The sequence below is a fragment of the Cnephaeus nilssonii genome (genome assembly GCF_951640355.1).
Source record: "Cnephaeus nilssonii genome assembly, chromosome: 3".
Lineage (NCBI taxonomy): Eukaryota > Metazoa > Chordata > Mammalia > Chiroptera > Vespertilionidae > Cnephaeus > Cnephaeus nilssonii.
In genome coordinates, this window is record NC_137074.1 from 60,954,539 (window position 1) to 60,976,029 (window position 21,491).

A 21,491-nucleotide genomic window follows, 5' to 3' on the forward strand; every position below is an offset into this window, starting at 1 on the left:
CACTGCAGCCCGCAGCCCAAGTTCCTTTCAAGGTGCACAAATTCGTGCACTGGGCCCCTAGTTTTATATAATTTTTAATATAAAACTTTGGAATGATTTTTTACTTTCAATAATTTCTCAGCAGTGTTCAGGTAGCACACCAGAAAATAAATAAGTGTGCTCTGGAAATTTTAAATTTTCATGTTACACACACACACACACACACACACACACACACACACACGCACACACGCACGTGCACACACATACACACACACTTTCCTCCCACATCCCAACAGTAACTATGTGAAAAATTAAGTTCAAGTTGATTTTTTATAATGTTACATTGCTAGCTTCAGTGCACTGGTGACAAGCGCTTTCCGTGTACATCAGCCCACACAGCAGATTGCTGAAAGGAAAGGAGGGGAGAAAAGCCTATTTATACTCATGACATATCTGATCATCGTTAAAGTACTCATATATAAAAAAGTGACAACTATTCTTTTGAGGGAGGTCTCTTCATGCTTAGCAAAGTAGAGGTACTCCCCATGTTTCTCTCTTAAAACAGTTAGAGCAGCATTTGGCCCTTCCTTGTCCTGGTAAGAAGGCATGGGTATTTGGGGTACCAGGTTTACTTGTGGCTGTGGTCCCTAGAAGAGACTATAAAATCAGGAGAAGTGTTAGTGAATACTTCCCAGCAGAAGATAAACTTACAGTTAAGAAAGTCCCTTAAAGGGATTGTGAGTGAAGATATAAATGGTTGCATAATTTAGGGTATTGTCAGTGCTTCGACTTCAGCACCCACCCAGATACTTGGACTTGTATCCGTAATTGCTCTAGGTTAAAGAATTGGGGGGTGGGGAAATAAGTAACAAAGTAAAGCATAAAATATTTAAATCACCTTTTTACACAAATCTGGGGATACTGTTTTGTTATAGTGATTGCACACAAAATGGTAATTACATAAATTCAGGTGACAACAAATTATTTACATCCTTGTAAAATAATCTGTTTAAATTAACTCATTCATTCACTAGATTAATCATGATGGTTGATTTTTGCAACTTGTAAGTTATCATATTTATACTGAACTGTGATCCTGCTGCTCTCTTCCCCCGAAAAAGAAAAGTTACTACAAAATATAATTTTGCACCAATCTAATTGATTTGGAGAGATTCTGGGAGCTTATTTTTGTCAATCAAGTTCTAAAAATAAGTAAATTGATGGTCAAGACAGGAAGCCATATATTTTCCACTCCTTAAGCCTACATCCCAAATTATAGAGAGATTTATTTTAATTTTTCCCCCAGGGTTGACACATGAAAGAAGTGATCATTAGCTCAGGATGCATGAGTGATTATAGAAAACAAAGTAATTTTGTTTGCTTGTTTTTCTTATCCTCATCTGAGGATGTTTCTTATTTGTTTTGGGAGAAAGAGAGAGAGAGACAGAGACAGAAAGAGAGACGAGAGAGAAACATCAATTGGTTGCCTGCCGTATGCACCCTGAGCAGTGATCTCACCTGCAGCCTTTTGGTGCACAGGATGATGCTTCAACCAGCTGAGCCACCCGGCCAGGGCTAGGAAACAAAGGGATGATTTAACAATTTTCTAAATGGTTGATTTAAGAAAAAATAATAATTTTCAAGAACCAGATTTTAGAGGTCAATAGCAGTGAGTTTTGAAACATACCCCCTGGTGGGCTCAGCATCTATGCAGTATAGAGGGAAAAGCATGCAAAAGCATTTGAAGAAGCTCTCGGGGCACCTGCACTCAAGGTGCAGATGAAGAGTAAGCCAGTGGTAAGTGAGGGGCTGTTTGCTTCTGAGAAAGTCCTGGTAAGATAAAAGCATTTAAAATAAATATTTCAACAGCTGTATTCATGAAACACTTTGCAGTCAATCGAAATCTTTCCAAGTTTTTTTCAACTAAATATCTTCAACTAAATATACTTGCTTAGTCTTCACAGCACACTTATGATACACCTATTAGTTTTTATCTTTTTAGCACTTTAGGAATTAGGGTTCTGTAGACACTAAGTACCTGGATGGAGGCTTGTAAGGGAGCCAAGACTCCATCACAAGTCATTGGACTCCTGGCCACAAACTTTATCTACTGTGTCACCCTGACCCTGTGTGTGGTTCCAGTCATCTCAGTTCTCCAGCCCCCATCTGAGAATTCACTGTTTCCTCTTGGGTCCAGAGTGGCTGATTCACATGGGAATGATCCCAATGGTTCATTGCTGACCTGCTTACTCCATAGAGCACATCAGCATGTTTAGGATGATGTCAAAGAGACAGAGTTGGGTAGTGATTAAGCAAAAGAATGGACATGGGAGGCAGACCTCTTAAGTCCAATACCTCAGCCCTGCCACCTACTAGCTATGTGGCCTGGGGTAATTTTTTCTGAATCTTTGTTTCTCAGTTTCCAGATAATAATAGTACTATAGTACTACCCCATTGGTTGTTGTCAGGATTAAATGAGTTAATTAATGTAAAGCTTTTAGTATATTACCTGGCAAATGGTAATTTCTGAGGTTTGGCTATTATTTTTACAAACCCCTAATCTCATCGCAAACATGCAGTGGAAAACATTTGGTTTTATCCTCCACACTGCCCACATTTCTTTTCTTTTTTATATAACTTTTAAATTTATTTTTAGGAACAATAAGAGAGTATATTTTTAACCAAAAAAATTTCATAACAGTTATGTGCTCTTTTCTGAATATTGAAGTACAAACAACCCTTGTCCTGACCTCACTTACCCTAGGAAATAAATTATTTTCAGATAGTATTCTTTACCTTTACCTATTGGATTCTTTTGTATTTTGGCAGGGATTTTTTTTTTTTTTTTTTTTTTTAGATATTGTAGGATATGATCAAATTTACCAAGACTGTATTGTGTAGCCTATATGTTGTGGAATGCAGGTGTTAATTCGATGACTATGGCTGCATGAAGAGACTCTCCTGTATTTGAACTTCATGCACTGTGGACAACTTCCTCGATTATTTCCTCTCCACCCTCCAAAACTCATAGCTTTGATTTTCCAATACTTTTTTCCTAACTGGAAAGCAATCTTCATTTATTGAACCTAAGGCTTAGAAGTGATGATTCTAACTTTGGGCCTGTATACACTCTCAGCTACTAATTCTTTTATATCTAGCCAATTAAGAAATACATTTTACCTTTCTGACTGCACACTGCCATCCCGTGTGTAGCACAGAAACAACAAATTGTATTTCCTAAACTTCTTTTATTATTCACTCCCTAGCTTACAAATGTTCAGTGGTAACTCATTACAAATGGAATAAAGTGCAAACTCTTTAGTTCAGGATCATCTTAGCTAGATAGCCCTAGTTTGTACTAAGTAAACCAATATTCTAACTCTCATTTGTCCTTAGTTTTCCCTTGTCAGCCTGTGAATGTCCCTTTTTCTTCATCTATGTCCTTGTGAATTCTCTCCGTCATTAAAAAGTACCCTTTCCACAAAGCTGCCTGTGTTTCTCTTGAATGCAGCTCAGTAGGTTGGAAGACATTTCTGATTCAGTACTTACTCATTCGTATTGTAAATGTGGTCAGGTTGTTTAAAACATCTCTGGGTGTTATGATGTCTGAATATTGGAATGAATATTATATAATACTCATGGTTATGGTGAGGACTTAATGAGAAAACATAATTGCTATAGTATTAGAAGCATGGTATTCAGTCAATAGCTAGTTCTTCCCATTGTAACTTATTAATGCTACTAATTTGATAAGCATGTATTTCTGGTTAGTCATAGTTTTTCTGTTAGTCATCCAAAGGGATCCCAGCTCTATAATAGCTAAAATTATCTCTGATGCATCTTGGCATTATCCACTTATCTTAGCAAAGGGATTTACACATAATAGAAGCTGAGTAAATGGATGCAAGATTAACCATAGAAATAGTTTTCCCACATCGATAGTGACCATGAAATCAACAGAGCAGAAAATATGCTGTAGTCCCTGAGCGGGAAGGTTCAGGGACCTGAAACAGTGGTCTTTGTCTGAGCCTCTGGTAGGGAAGGAGAGAGCACATTTTCAGCCTTGGGAATTTTGGAGCCTGTCCAGGACAGTGGCTTCTTGTCCAGTGTCACCTTCATAGAAGCGTGTTTAGCACGACAAGCACATTTTCCCACCTCATGACTAAAGATATCTATAAATTGCTTATAAACTCTGTTTTCTATTTGATCATATCTTCATTTGTACATTTATTTATTCATCCACTCAGAAAATGTTTCTTAGTTTTTAGTATGTTCCAAATGTTCAGCTAGAAGCTGTGAATGCATGCATGAGTTCTTACCTTGGGGAGATAAGAGTCAATAAGAAATATGTGTCATTTACTGCATGATGAGTGTGGAGGAGGAGGAAATTTTACTCTATCCTTCAATGTTTTTGTAGTTTTGGCCGGTCTAATAATTAAATCTACATGAGACAGATTAATAAGACAAAACAACCAAATTTAATTATATACATGCTATAGTCAGAGATCCTACATACATGAGAGGTCCAGGGAGAGAGAATTAAAATGAGGTAATATGTGGCACTCTGAGCTAAGGATGAAGTAAAATGCCTTGGGGCTTCAGAGGGGAGGAAGGTCATTTGCAGGACCATAGAAGAGGAGATGTTCAGTAATTAGAAATGTGCCCTGCCCTATAGATAGGCCATAAAAAAGTTTGATTTTTTTCTGGTAATAACTCTTATGGTGGGCAGGGCCCTAATTTAAATTCTCCTAGGTAATTAAGGAAGTGCAAAAGCTTCTCTTGAACCTACAAGGTTTTAGTTGCCTTTAGCTCAACATAATCTGCATACCACAGGGACACATCTTTGGGCAACTCTTTCTGAAGCATTACATGATCATATTCAGAGGAGATTATAGATTATTGTGGTTAGAAGGGAAAATATTCCTTCTAAAGCATTAATTAATAATGAACACATTGTTGACATTTTTGCAAAATTTCAGAATATATCAGCATTGTTTTGTCTCCTTTACTGCTGTAAAATTTACTCTCTCTCTCTCTCTCTCTCTCTCTCTCTCTCTCTCTCTCTCATTTTAAGAGACCTTTGAGTTTAGTCTTGAAGCTTCACTTTGTAGATGGGGCATCTCAGAGGGGTGAAATGTGTTGTCTTGGGTCATGAAGTTGGCAGGGGCAGAATGAAAAGTGATCTCTTTAGACTGCAGCCCATCAATTCTCCTCGTGATTATCTTGTCCAACCCAGTATTTTTGGTCAGGGATAATTCAATTTGCTCTCATTTGCTCTGGAATGCTATTAGAATTTCACTTCATGCCACCAGCAGCTGCTTTCTCTAAGTAGCATTAGAATGCAGCACTGAATCCTGAGGAGGAAATGGTTTCACTGTGGTTTGAAGTCTTCTACACTCTCTCCACCCACATATATTTACATCTCCTGCATTCTTAACTGAATTACAGTCAAATGGTTCATTATAAAGGCTCAGCCAGGAGGACATGCCCTGGGGAATTTATTCACAGACAAATGTATTATTCACAAGCTTGATCTGATCATACAAAATGTGCAGGATAACTACACTCCCTGAGGAAATTCCTTTCATAAACCTAAACGATTATACTTAAAGGAATGGTGTGGAAGGAAAGAAAGAAGAGCATAGGAGCTGGAAGGGGGTGGAGCTATTGGCAGTTTGCATTTAGGAAGCCCACAGAGGAACCTATGCTAAGCCCTTCCCCCACCCCTTGCCTCCTGGAAAACACTATTTCCTTCTCTTTAAAGAACCCCCTTTTGACAGTTTCCAAGGGAGGAGGGACTGATGAATTAAGTAGAGTTGGAGAATTATTTTAATGATGGTTTCTATGACAACAAGACAAATACTTTCCACATACTTTGTATTTTAAGTAAAGGAGGATTAGGTACCTAATTTTTTTTGAATAGCAAATGTAGTGAGAACAAAACAATCAAAACCCTATAGGCAGTTGGTTACCCTCAGGTAGGAAAGATTTGTACAGTATTACTGCACCTGCAGATATAAGTTGTTCTACTTAGAATCAGAGTCAACATCTCCATAGCATAAAATTCCTTGACCTGAATAATTTAACCTTAACTTGTACCTTTGAATGCTTCAGACCTGGGCCTCTCTAGTTTCCTCCTGAGGTAGTTTATAACCTTGCACATATTATGTAAGGAGAATTCTTGATTTCCTTTTTCTTGCAATTCTTACCTATTCAGGTTTTCTCTGGCCATTCTGTGACTTCTGCCCTGGCTCTGACTGACCAGCTTAAAGTGACAGACCATCTGCATTTATGTAACATTTTTGCATCGGGTATTGGTCAGCAGAGTGCTGTGCAATTGATACTTGTGCTACTTCCAACTCCAGCTCTGCAGAGAGAAACCTATCTATTATTAAAAACCCTATTAGTAGTGGTAAGAATGCACTGCTCTCTCTTACTATAGCTGCTGAGTGTTATCTAATTGGTTTTCATTACTTTGAAAACCCTGGGAGTGAGGAGCTAAAATGCACATTTGCTAACAATTGTGTTTGTTCTTCTTGTATTCACGGGCAATGCTTTTAGATTGTTTAGATTTTGCCAGCAGGAAGGAGGGGACATATTAAAGAACATTGTGGAGAGTACCTGGAAAAGAACTAGACCCTAGGGTTAGGTTAGCTGTGACCACTCTAGGAATCAACTACATGCATACATGTCACATGTGTGGTTGTTCCCATTATTATCTCAAGTAAAGAAAGTTTTTTTGCTTCCAGAATTGTGGCATTGTTCATTTGTCATGTGAATGCCATTGTCTATTTTTTTTCAAATTTATTTTATTGATTTTTTACAGAGAGGAAGGGAGAGGGACAGAGAGCCAGAAACATTGATGAGAGAGAAACATCGATCAGCTACCTCCTGCACACCCCCTACTGGGGATGTGCCTGCAACCAAGGTACATGCCCTTGACCGGAATCGAACCTGGGACCTTTCAGTCTGCAGGCCAACGCTCTATCCACTGAGCCAAACCGGTTTTTGCGCCATTGTCTATTTTTTATAGATTTGATCGTATTTGAATTTTTATCTGACAACACATAAACTCAGTTCTCTATTACTATTGGTGTATGCCTTAACTGGAACAATTGAATGATGAGCTTATACTTGCCATGTGCAAAATGTTATGTTTTTTTTTTTTTAAATATGTTCTTACTGAAGTTTTAGAGAGAGAGGAAGGGAGAGGGATAAAGAGATAGACATATGAGAGAGACATATCCATTGGCTCTCTCGTTCACACCCCCTGCTGGGGATCTAGCCCACAATCTGGGCATATGCCCTGACTGGGAATCAAACTAATGATCTCCTAGTTCATAGGTCAACACTCAACCACTGGGCCATGCTGACTGGACTACAAGATGTTTTTTGGGGAATAATATATGTGATATTAGAAAAGATGCATCCTTTGCCCGGCCTCAGTTATTATTGTCCCCTCACATTTATTTTCCATTGAAAGGTATTGTGGTTCTTACTTGTATTTATTATTATTATTATTATTATTATTATTATTACTACTAGAGGCCTGTTGCACAAGGATTCATGCAAGAATAGGTCTTCCTTCCCCTGGCTTTGCTCCCAGATGCCCGGGAGCCTGCATGTCTTCACTCCCGGACAGAGTGCCACTCCTCCGCCCCCGCTCTTCCCCTCATAGCAGGCATTTCGCCCCACCTGGCAGCTCCATGCCTGTGTATGCAAATTAACCCACCATCTTCGTTGGGTTAATTTGCATACTCACTTCTGATTGGCTGATGGGCAATGGTATGGGGGTATGGTCAATTTGCATATTTATATTTTATTAGTGTAGATTATTATTAATAGTAGCAGCAGCAGTAGTATTAATATTTTTTTTCTGGTAGACTCCTTTGAGCCAGTATAAATATTACAAGCCACCTCTGTTCTCATGACTCCTGTTCTATGCTTCAAGACTTGATTTGTGAGTGTTCTTCTACTTGATGATTCATTTAGTTCACTGTCTCCTTTCCTCTCGACTGAAGTTTTGCCCCTCCCCTGAAATGGCTTTCTTTAAAATAATATCCAGTAATTGTATTCAGCTCTCATTTTTTTTGTTCTATCTCTACCTTAATTTAACAGTGTTTTCAGTAAGTGATAATAATAGCAACACTTTTTGAACACTTCCTTTGTACCAAATGTTGTTCTAATAACTTTAAATGTGGAGTCAAGTTACTGAAGTATTTCATGAACTAACCAAATTCTCACAATACTTCTTAAGGTGAAGAGTACTATGCTTTCAACCTATAGACAAGGGCATTGAGTTAGAACAAAGTGAAGACACTTATCCTAAATTTTCCACTTTTGTGGGTGCTGAAATGCCATCCCAGATGGGCTCAGGAGTCTACAGTCTCTCTGCCTTTTGCCAAACTGTGGTGGTACCCTCAGAATTCCCTCTGGGTTGTCATAGGTGATGCCCTTGCCTCTCACACCTCTCTGACCAAATGCAACTGAACAAACATCTATTGAGTGCCCTGTAGGGGCCAGCTCCAGTCTCCTTCACAGTCTCCTCTTGTTCCCTGGCCCATTAATTATATTCTAAAGGGAGAGATAAAGACCAAAATTATGCTGTGGCTTTTAAGGTCTAGGAGCTCTTTTCTGGATGGGGAGAAAGGACCATGTTGGGAGCACTGAGGAGCAGTGTCATCAGTCCTTCTTCATCCCCTAATTATTAATAATTTCACTACAATCCTCTCAATGTCCCAGTCTCATCATTGTAAATGCATGCAATTGCTCCCTTTTCTTTGACCTCCAAATATAATCAGTGACTAAATGTTACTGATATCTCCCTTTAAAATTCATCTCCACAGCTATAACTCTACCCTAGGCTCTGATCGCTTTGCTTCTGAAGTGCAGTAATGGGTCTAAAAGGCCTTTGCTAACCTACGTTCTGTCCATTTCAATCCACAATCATACACTCTATCCCCAAAGCACTTCCAATCATCTTCTGTGACCCAGAGCAAATACTAACTTCTCTCTGAAGCCTTCTCCCATCACTCTGTGGCTGGTTACCCCTCAACCCTGTATCACCTTGGGACTAGTCAAATAGCATCAAGTACATGTTTGTCATTTCACTGTATTTTAAATTGCCTGTGGCCAGTACTATTAATTTTCTTTGTATACATAATATCCAGAAGTTTATTTGGGACATAATAATCATTCAGTCTAAGAATGAATGTATAACTGAATGTGGGAATGAATGAATTAATGAATAAATCAATGAAAGAAAAATGAATGACTCTGCAGGGATTTTCTGTTACCTACCTTAGCAAGTCCACACTTCTCAGCATGGGCACAGAGACTCATTGCCCAGTCTTCCTTTCAACCAAACTACTCCTGATATCTTCTAGTTTGGCCCTGATTTGCCTGAACAGGGGTGTTTACTATTCTTTCTATATAATTTTTTTCTCCTTGTATTAAAAGCTCAAGGTAGTCTCTTCTCTTGGAACATCCTTTTCACATTTCTTCATCATTTTCTTTCTCCGCAAAATCTGCTTTAATCATCTCTACTTCTACTGCTCACCATTCCTTTGTCCACTTAAGTAGTGGTCACAATAGACTGGTAAGGATTTATTATTTTCATGATAATTTATTGAAGTAAAACCACCCACCAAAGACTTGGTGTGATGTTATTATTACATATTTAGCATCAAGCATCCAATGACCAGGATTGCAGTCTCAAATCTAATATGTGACCTTGGACATACAGTGCTTTACACACCATGAGCCTTATTTTACTCATTTGGTAAATGGAGATAAAATCTATTAGCTAGTTAACAAATTTATTATGATGCGGAGTGTTTACCAACACCAACAACCCACACTCCGATTCTTCAGACACCAACTGGGAGACCTACAATTCAGTTAAAATCTGACATTACCTAGAGTTAGTGTCAGATCCCACGAGTTTAAGAATATGGTGATCACCTACTTTAGACAATAGTCGTAAGTCTTCCATACTTCTGACAAACTGGCTATAATTGGGAATTACCAGGACCCCCTCTTTAGGCTCAATATTTTCATCAATAGCTCACAAAACTCAGGAAGATGCTTTATTTACAGTTACCTATTTTCTACAGTAGGGGTGGGGAACTAAGTGCCATATAAGGCCTACAAAATCATTTGGTCTGGCCCTGCTCAGGCATTAGGGGTGAGTTAATTAAATGTTTGACCAAATATAGTAGACTCGTTTTTTTAAGTTGATAATTTTGTATGGACCAAAAATTATGTTATAAATATGCAAATGGGCCTTGGCAGAAAAAGGGTCCCCCACCCCTGCTATAAAGGATATAAATGAACATTCAGATGAAGAGGTACATAGAGTAAGGTCCAAGAGGGTCCCAAACAAAAGAGCTTATGTCTCTGGAATGGGGTATACCACCATCCTGGCATGTAGATCTGCTTACCAATTCTGAAGCTCATCATACTTCCTTGTTTAAAAGATTTTCTATCCAGCCTTCTCCCCTTCCCAGAGGTCAGTGGGTGTGTCTAAAAGTTCCAACCATTTGCCCTAACTGGTTTGGCTCAATGGATAGAGCATCGGCCTGTGGACTGAAAGGTCCCAGGTTTGATTCCGGTCAAGGGCATGTACCTTGGTTGTGGGCACATCCCCAGTAGGAGGTGTGCAGGAGGCAGCTGATCAATGTTTCTCTCTCATCGATGTTTCTAACTTTCTATCCCTCTCCCTTCCTCTCTGTAAAAAATCAATAAAATATATTTAAAAAAAATAAAAAGTAAAAGTTCCAACCATTTAATTACTTGGTCTTTGGGGTGACCAGCCCGCCCCATTCTGAGGCTATCTAGGGGTCCCACCATACATCATCTCATTAGCATGGACTCAGGCGTGATTGAAAAAATAATAAGGATGATTATGAAAAAATTCCAAGGATATTAGGAGCTCTGTGCCATGAACCCTGGGACAAAGAATAGATACATTTCATATTATATAATAAATTCTCCAAAAGTCCCTTTTTCTTCAATATTCAAAAAGCAAAAGGCAGAACATAAAATTCCCCTCCTGTCAATACTGCAACAATTAACTCTATAGTTTCCATGTCTCTATAAGACTTTCTTTGGAAATATCCCAACTAAATTAATGCTCCCAGCAAAACGCTTAGTTTGTTTACAAATATACCATTTATGGAGAAATGTCATGATATCTAAGCCTTACACCAGTTCTTGTTGTTCAACACTGTCATCCTCCATTAACAGCAATAAACTGAGGCTCAAACAAGTCAACTCACTTCCACATGGTGACAGGACTGGTGAGTTTGGAGCAGTGATTCAGATTGAAGGTTATCTCACATAGAAGTTCACACACACTCATGGCTCCATGACGCCTCTGTGACAGAGCATCATTATTTCACATTATTATTTCTCTCTTAACCCCGTTTTACAATCAAGACAGCATTCCTGCCATTGACTCGTGTTTTATGAAAAGACAAAAGAGTCACATGCTGATCTGGGTGTCTGTGTGGAGCACTGTCCTGTTAGGGTCAGCAGGTTGGCTTCTTGCCATCCAGGGATGATGCCTTTTATAATGAGGAAGTTAAAGAGATAATTATGGAAATTAATTTCTGAACTGCTGTGGCCTGTGAACTCTACCAAGCAGAACTTTTAATATGAAGGGCAATGCTGCAGTGCAGAGCAGAGCAGGAACACCTTACCTTTGCAGTCTCTGAGGGGAGGAGCTGAACTATCCTCATCCATCCACACAGTCTTATTGAACAAGAGTGTGTGTGAGTGTGCATGTGTGCGTGTGTGGGTGTCCCGTGGCTTAATGCATGCCTATGAGCATCCTTGTCACCTGATGCATACAGATGTTCTATTAACCAATTAACGTATTGGACTAAATAGGCTAAATTAAACTAAATGACATCAACTTGCTCTACAAGGAAAGAAGTAAATTAGGATAAGTGTGTTTAAATGCCAGAGAGAATAAATGGATGAAAAAGAAGATAAGAAAAGAGAAAACAGAATCTAATGCCTAATCTACTAATTTCTTCCCATTCTGAGAAACTGCATGCTCTACTTTTGCAGATAGATGAGAAAATACCCCAGCTTGCAAAAGCTTGTCAGCACCATACCACATTGCGCACTAAGCCAATGCCAAGCTCAAGGCATGAAGAAATTCAAGATCAATGCTGAGAAATGCATTTCCTAGGTTTTGAAATATTCTTTGGTCATAATCTGATTTCTTTTCAACCAGTCCAAACTCTTCCCAGCTCTGTACTTTAGCTAATGTGAAGGGCAATATGCATACCCCAAATGTGGATTCTGAGAAGTCACTTCAGAAACACTCTTCCTGGAATTCTGTGTGGTTTAGAGAGAAATGTGCACAAATAATATCCATGCATCACTAAAAATGGAGGGAGAAAGGACCATACATTTCTATTTTCTAATATTGCCAATGTGCACAGCTCCTATAATTTTCAGAGATCTACACTATAATTCACTCCGTGTCCTATGATCTGCCTCTTTTCACTCTCTCATTAGATTTAATTCAATAGTCAACCACTACAAGCCATTCAGGCAGAAATACCCTTGATGATTGCAACCTTCATCGCTGGAGTGTATGTGTTTATATGTGTTTGTGTGCGTATCTACATGCGGGAGAAAGAAAATATTTCTGCATCAGCAGTTGTCTCCTCTCTGTGTTTTTAATTTGTCCTTTCCACCCATTCCCCTTTTTCCCACTTTGTGTACATTGGAGTTGGAATTCCATTCCTGGAGAGTGAGTGGGAATACCAGTAGACCAGCTCTCCTTCCTCACTGGTCACCACTTAGTGTGAGATTCCTTTCAATTTTTGTTTTTAATTACTCCATCCTTGTGTTATTCACAGGCCAACACCTCATCTGAAAGCTGACTGTTTCTGTGAACTGAGATTTCTCCCTCAGCCTTGTCCTCTGACATTTCAATGTTCCACTATGCTGCTTTTTGTCCATGCTGCCTTTTGAGTTTCTTGCTCACTCTCCAATATGTTTTCTTTATATAATTATATATTACTCAGCTCCAAGTGAACTGGTGAGCCTGTTTTTTGCTGTGTGTGTGTGTATGTGTGTGTGTGTGTGTGTGTGTGTGTTTTCTTGAAAGTTTGAGTTATGCCACTTTGCCTTCATTTAAATGTATTTTTCTAATTATAATTGACATACGATATTATATTAGTTTCAGGTATACAACATAGTGATTAGACATTTGTAGACCTCACAAAGTGATCACCCCAATAAGTCTAGTATGCACCATATATAATTTGCTTTTATGAAAGACCTGCATCAGTATGTGTTTTCACTAACCAAAAAATATCGGAAGATGATTTTTGCTTTTGTGAAAATGGTGTTCAGCATTTATTGTTCATAGAGCAACTGTAGAGGCAGCATGCATTGAGTAGCTTGAGTGGCTCCACCAAGCTCCTTTTCCAGGAATTGTACTCAGCGTCTCAGTATCAAATGCCATAGCTTTGAACTGTGTCTGTGATCTTCTGTGCTTTATCTTAATTTAGGTTGTACATTTATTAGCAATATGTGTCCTAGGGTATAAGAAAAGCCTAAGAGAGCCTGTAAGGCTGTTATGCTTAGTGTAATACTGGATATATATATATATATATATATATATATATATATATATATATATATATTATGGCGAATGAAATAAAGACCTTATACATTCCCTGGTTTGTGGGTCTGGAAATGCTAAAGATTGTTCCCATATAAATTAATAGTATACAATAGCTTGTTCACTTTATACCATTTCAACTTACAGAAGGTTTCACAGAAATGTTCTATTTTTGGAAAGTGGGGGGAACTGTATATGAATGCCCATATCCTCTGGGAGGGGTAGAAGGAGTAGTAGTTGCAAAATGGTGTGTTCATTTCAGTTTAGAAGATATATCCATATCTTTCCACTGCCTTATTTTGTATCTTTATGCATGAGCAGCATCATTCAGGCCAAGCTAAAGCTTAAAAGCCTGAGACTACACGATGCACATCTCATACAAAAATGATTTGGGTTCTCAAATAAATGTGAAGCATGGATTTGTATGCTAAAGAAGTTAAAGGGTCTAAGGAGGCTAAGATTTTAGATTTTAAATAATGCTCCTTTATACAGGGGCCTAAAATTGTTGATTTACATTCTAAATGATCAAATAGAAGCCATAGCATATTGTCCCTTTATACTGAGCAATCACACTGAAGATTCTAAATGCATATTCTATGGGAAGAATAAAATAAAACACCAAATCTCAAAGGTGGTGCAATGATTCATTGGGCAAGGGCAAGGCCACCCGTCTGATACAAATTTGCCTCATGTTTCCCCATCTAGCCCTTGTGTGTCGTCTTCAGCCATGGTCATATAATTTCCCATCTTCTCTTTCCTAGCACTAAGTTAATTTGTTCTCTTTCAGTAGTTAGAAGTGATAAAAGCATGGTGAGAAAGGAGAAGGAGACATAGAAGGGAAATGATTGTAAAACAGAGTTCTAGGGTATCCTAGTCTCACCCATCTATTTAATACTTTTTAATTTGCACAAATTTGGCTCAGTGCATACTTTTATCTTGCATGTGCATGTGTGTGTGTGTGTGTGTGTGTGTGTGTGTGTGTGTGTTTTAGTAAGGGAGGAATAAACCCAAGGAGATGAGAGTATCACAATAAATACAGACAGTTTCTCCTTAATGAAAACAATAAATAAGTAGATACAAAATGTGTCTTATCAAATAACCCTCAAGAATCTTAGAATGAAAACATATTTTCATCACTTATTAGAGGGATTTTTAGCAAATGGGAATTAAGACAAGGGAGAGAGGAAGAGAAAGAGGAACTAATGTTTATTAGCAGGTAGGATGCACTCACAAGAATAGCTGGGTTTCTACATGTAGCTACTATATTCTCAACAAACCTGAAAATAAGTGGTGTTAGCCCTAATTTTATAGCTATGGAACCCAAAACTCATAAAAATTAATTCATTTAACTAAAATCACATATGTTACCTGATTTCAAAAGATACTTTTTCCTCTGTTTATTTGGGGAAACCTTTTTTCTTTCTTTCTAGGATTACATTTATTTTATCTGTTGACTAGGTTACTATCTATAGGTAAGAATGATGCGATGTATGCTATGTGACATTTTGCCTTCTCAGCCTAGGAAATAAATATAAAATGCTGCTGGTCTGCACAGTTTACAGAAGTTCAGAAGTTTCTTAGCTGAGCAGTTTTCTTACTGTAAACCCAACCTGGTTACTTGAGGTAGATTAACAATCATGTACATTCTTTCCTAGACCCACTAGACTCCTCTGTCTGGTCCTTCCACAGCCATATCCCTCCTTCTAGGGTGAAGAGTCAGCAGCCTGAAGGAATACCCACCTGGCATCCATACCCCACCTTCTAGACCATGCCCTGTGCACCTGGCATCCCTTCCCAGAGAAGCCCAGGTTCATTTCCTAGGTCTGCACTGCCCTCTCCCTGCCTGCCCTTGAGAGGTTTAGCCAAGGGCAGTTTCAGGGGCTGTCCCAGAATATGCACTTGAGGATGGGGGCCCTCACAAATGGATCTGATATGGGACTGAGGCTGCAAACAGGCTGAGAAGGAGAGACATTCCTGGGCAAAGACTATCAGGCAGGGCCAGCTCTTTCAGCTTCCCCTTCCTCAGACTCAGACCTTCAAGGATTTCAGGATTTCAATATGAGATCTGCCTTCTAGGAGAATATGATGGGATTATTTTGAGAAATAGAATATAGGCTGCTGGAAGCCAATTCCAGCATGTCATAATTGCAAGAGTTTCATGGAAAGGTTGATGGAACTTGGGGACTCAACAAGGGCTGAATCACATATGTTATCGCCTGTTGGGAATGGCTAAAGGCATTTTCCCCAAACCTGAAAAGGATGATTGTTTGCTGCCAGACAGCTCAGGGCATCTTAATCTGCATGTTATTGCCTCCTACTGGCCAAACACCTGAACAGCCATAAGCTATTCCCCAATCTGACAATGGATTCTGTAGGAAACCCTATCCTTTGAAGTGTATATCTCCACCTTGCCTTAGGACAAATTGTGTTAATAAAAAACAAGGGGTCCTGAGACAAGGAGAACTTGGTTTCTTTAGCCATGCTCCTCTGCCCCCCATATGCCTTTCAGAATTATGTTTCGTCTCTGGACCTCTTATGTAATCTATGCACAGATTCTTTAATCTTTCTCCAGATTCCTGAACCCTTCTAGATGCCGGATCAAGACCACTGGCGTTAAATGTCGTCCAGTGTCTGGCATTAGTAGGCCTCAATTTTTAATATTTTCCTGGGCTTCATATATCATAGAAATAGGCTTGCATATCACGCAATAGTCTTATTTTGTCTTACTAAGGAGAAAAGGATCCACCATGGTATTTTCAACTTGAATTATAATCTTACATGTAACATCATATGGTCCCTGTTTCTCCAGCTGCCTCCAGTGTTTGGTTCTGACCTCCCAGCGCTCACTCTCCTGAACACAGCATCCCCATACCCACTCCTTCCCTGGCAGATAGCAGGCAGCTCACACCCTCCATGATTCCTTAACTATGTGACTGATTGGGATTCTTTTAATATTAACCTTTTAAAATTATAATGAAAATTAAATAAAATGAATCTATATTGTTAAGTACAGTGTTTGAGCACACAGGGACTCACATGGCAAAGACAATAAATGGGGATTTCCTTCCTGCCCCCTCCCTCTGCCAGATCAGCCCTTTTACATTATCTGGGAAACATGAGTGTTCTGTAACTGGGGTCAATTGATCGTTTTCCTCCCATCCTTTGTTCAAGTCCCTCCAGCACACACGTAATAAACAGAAGATGCTAAAGAGGCCTGAGATACCATTTTATAAGGTCATGCACCAGTCAACCTAAACACCCAGCTCAACTCATGAGCCACCTGCTGTGTCCCATCCTGCCTTGCCTTGCCCTTACCTCTGGTTTCACTGTTTAGAACCCATGACAGCCCTGTGCACTCATCTCCCTGAAGTATCGTCACTTCATCCCTGTTATTGGGCTTCTCGTCAGATGAAGCAATTATCCAGGAGACCTGGCCTGAATTAGTACAAAATAAGCCCATTTCCTTAAAAAAAGAAAAAGAAAATATAAAGTCATCTGCCCTGTGTATCTCCAGCTTTCCACAGAAAATGCATTTGCTGACTTGAGTCTGTTGTGATGGAGTGTTGCTTAGCCTAAAACCCACTGCTTTCCTCACAGAGGAGGCAGAACTGAGACCCACCGGGTGGCTTTGCCTTGCCTGCTGCTGGAAGTAGGGGTGCAAGAGCTTGTCTTCCCAGAGAGATTTCCTATTCCTCCTTTTCTGCTTCTCATGCTCTTAGCATCCAGAGAGGGACTTAGATTTGGGATTGCAGTGCTCCCATTTTCTGCTTTAAATCAGCATGCAGTGTGTGATGCATTTCAGGTTTAAATATGCAATGGCTTTGCCCAGGGCAATGTGGGGTGGGTGTGCCCTGCAGCCCTGCCTGTGCTTTAAAACCCAGTGGTGAGAGGAGAGTGTAACCAGAGGCAGGTATTCTGAAGATACTATTATTAGGGGCATTTCTCAGTTTATTCCTTAAGCAGCCTCTGCTTTAACAAAAGTTTTAGATTAGGATAGCTTAATGAGGTGCTAATGAGCAAAGAAGAACTTAGACCTCTGTGAAGTCTCCCACACTGCATTGTTCACAGGGGGGTCAACTGTTCTCTGCATATTTCTACACCAGCAAAATAGTTACAGTACTTTCTAATCTCATTTCCCATGTTTTCCAGCCAACATGTTTTTGGCCTGCACACTCACGCACGGTTTAAGACTGTGCAGGCACAGTGGACTAGAAGTGGATTATAGAAAATGGAAGGAAGCTGATCCTCTCATCTCTATTCATTTCCCTAGAGTTAACTGCTGACTTATTGACAAGGAATTTGTGCTCAGCTTGAGTCAGTTACATATTTCATTTGGAACCAACAGGTTACAATCTACCTATTGGCATCCCACTGGTATCACATGTGATACACTTGTGATAGCTGCTGCACACTGGACGTGCCCAAGATAAACGTCTAGGGGAGAGAGCTATTAAACAGTTTCATATTAGAAATGGGTTTTCCTTAAGCCAATGAGAAGAAAGAAAGCAGGGTGACTTTAGCAGCACCTAAAAAGACTCTTTGTACACTAAAATCCACAAGGCAGTGACAAAGAATAACTTCCTAACCTACTTAATAAAACCATATATTTAATAAAAGACTAGTAGCTCTTTGCACAATTAGAAAGAAGGCTTTAATCTAAACATCACTGAAAGATATATTGGGTCAACTCAATCTTGCAAAGGTATTTCTGAGATAACTACGCAAAAATATTTATTGGGTATCTACTATACATTTTAAGAAAAATTTTCTATATTATATGCTACTATGTCAAGCCATTTTTTAAAAAAAGTATAATAATTTTGTTATGTTAAAATGGTTATACTTTTTGAAACATTTTCACTTCCCCTCATTTCAAAATAACTCCCATAAGAAACCACACAGATAATTCAGTGACTCCGAAGGAGCACCGCCATCTGATTTGAAAGGATAGAGATCTATAGATCTATTATGAAGAAGCTGGCATTTAGCTTGGCCCAGAATGATGAAAATCAGTTCCTGAAATAGACTTGGAAGCAGTGTTTCTTAGGTTTCCATAAAAATAGCAAAGCCATAGAGATTAAGAAAATGCTAGGTCATATTTTAGAAGGAGTTTATAGTGTTATTTAGCAGGAATTTTGGTCATGCTGTTTCAACACTGTGTTATGTGAGGCCCTAAGTGCCAGGTAAAGTAATTAGGCTATAATTGAAAGTGGTGAGTGGCTAATGATGGTTTTTAAGCATAGGATAATAAGATAATAGCTGTATTCTAAAAGATTAATCTGCCAGCAGTGTTTAGAAGTGAGAAGACCAAGTATTTCAGGTAAGGGACATCATGTCTCTTGATTATAGTGGCACTAACATGGAAAGAAATCTGTTTTGCAGATAAAATGCAAAGGCTGAGGTGGCACACCAAATGCAGCAATACAGGAAAAAGAAAGCATGGTATCAGGAGCTGTCTAGTTTAGAACCGATGCCTGAAATAGTGAAGGCAGAATGAATAACAAGAGATATTAAGAGGATAAGAGAAAAGAAGATGTAATAAAATTGAGTTTGGGGTGTTTGATGAATGTACCAAGGTAAATTTTTTACAAAATGTATTAAGAACCATGGATGGAGCTATACAGATGACTTGGGTTAGAGATAAAGATTTTATGTCCCCATGCAAAGAGATAGTATTTTAGTAGGGGAATTGATGGAATCACTAAGGCAAAGACCACATACAGCAAAGAGTAGAGGCCCTTGACAGCTTGAGGGGGGCAGGAGGGTCCATACACTTAAGAAGTTAAAGAAAGATGCGGGTTATTGGAACATGGGGAGGGGATAAGAGTCCCAGGGGGAAAATAATAGCATTAAAGGCAAAGCAAAAAACAAATGCTAAAGAGAGATGGGCAGAATGGGAACTGCCCCAGAGTGATTGGATTAGATTATCAGGGCTTCTTGCAGTCAGTCTTTCAAGAACACACCTTTGGAAGACTTAGAGACTTCAAAGAGTGAAGTGGTAAGGAAAGTGCGATGAGAAGGCAGTAGAAATGTCTGTAGAAAATGGCTTTAGGAGCTTGGATAAGAGAATTGAATGGAGAGAGTAGACATTTAAGGTGGTTGAGGGAACAGGGGGCTGTGTGCTGCTTGTGTTTGTGTGTTGTTGGTTGCTTTATCCGTTTGGGGTGCATGTTGGTTTGTGGGGATAGGGACTACAGAATGTATCTGTGAAAAGTGGACAAGCAATGGAGAAGGAAGGACTGAAGATAGTCAGAGAGGTTCTGATATAACAATTCATCAAGAAACCATAGGACTTACATTTAATATTCTCCATGAGGGTATTCATTAGGCCTGAAGAGAAAATGGGTTGCTCTTTTTCATATGTGAGTAGAGAAAGTAAGGATTGTTGTAGGTAAAAACGGATGTTGAAAAGTGTGTGTGTGTGTGTGGGGGGGGTTGGGGTGGCGGGAGAGGGGTTCATTGGCTTTTTCTTTGGAACAGATTTGATCTAGAGAGAGACCTTAAGGGCCATAGTTTCCTAAAGCAAAATGGGGAGCTGGAGGGAAAAAATAGAGTAAGAGGACACCTGAGCACCAAACAAACCTTTCCTATTTTTTCATTTTGCCTAGGGCCAGCTGTCCTCACAAATCTATCAACCCTAGTGTTATTCTTAACTTAGCCAGGAAAATCAATGGGCTCTATCACATTGACAGCACTGCACAGAGCAGGATTGTTCCTGCCACCTTCAGATGCCATAGTGCTAACTTGGCAGAGGGACTCCCTCTCCCTCCAACCATAGAAAATATAATTACAAATAAAATTGAACAAAGTTTATATGTTACATATATATATATATATATATATATATATATATATATATATATATATATATATATATTGATTTCAGAGAGGAAGGGAGAGGGAGAAAGAGATAGAAGCATCAACAATGAGAAAGAATCACTGATTGGCTGCCTTCTGCACACCCCTCACTGGGGATCAAGCCCACAACCAGGGTATGTACCCTTGACCAGAATGGAACCTGGGACCCTTCAGTCAGCAGGCCAACGCTCTATCCACTGAGCCAAACCGGCTAGGGCTAGTATTACTTTTAAAATGGAACAAATTTACCCTCTCTCTACAAATAAAAATAAGGAACATAAACATTTATACAGAGGGGGTGGTGGCAGGGAGGTGGGGGCAGAGAAAAATATGAGATGGATCTAGGAAGGGCCCTAAACAAGAAGGGGTGCAAATGCCGGCCGTTCCTTCAGGGTTTAGAGGAACACTCTTTTTTGGCAGAGGCCAGAGTATTACTGCTGTTGAGATTTAAGTTAATTGAAAAGAGAAGTTTCTCATTTCTGCCTTAGGTAAAAATGGAAATTGTTGATGGCAGGAATGTCTACGCCTTAACCCAGAGATTTCAATTGCAAATGTATTTTATCAGGATAAAGCTGCTTTGACATTTTTGAGGAAAATTAGAGAGAGCAACATTGATTTGTCATAGGCAGGATGGTTTGAAGAAGGGTGGCTATCTCTGTAGTTAGTAAGAGAACTCTTTAAAAACATGAGCTACCATGGCAGTGCCAGACCCAGCACTGTGCACTCAATAGCTTTTCCTTGCACACTGATTTCAGAAGTAGCCTTCTCGAAGATGTGAGAATACCACCTAGTCCCTAGGCTAAGCCACAAAGGCATTTTAGAAAGTATGACTACCCATTTTCCCACTCAGTAATCCTTCCTTCAAAACAAGGATCTTTTTTAAAAATAAAGAATCTGCATCATTCTAGGACCTAGTTTACCTGTCTTATCATAGCACTGACTGTGGGGTATCAATAATGTAGCGGCTGGCTTGGCTGGCTTGGCTCAGTGGTTGAGCATTGAC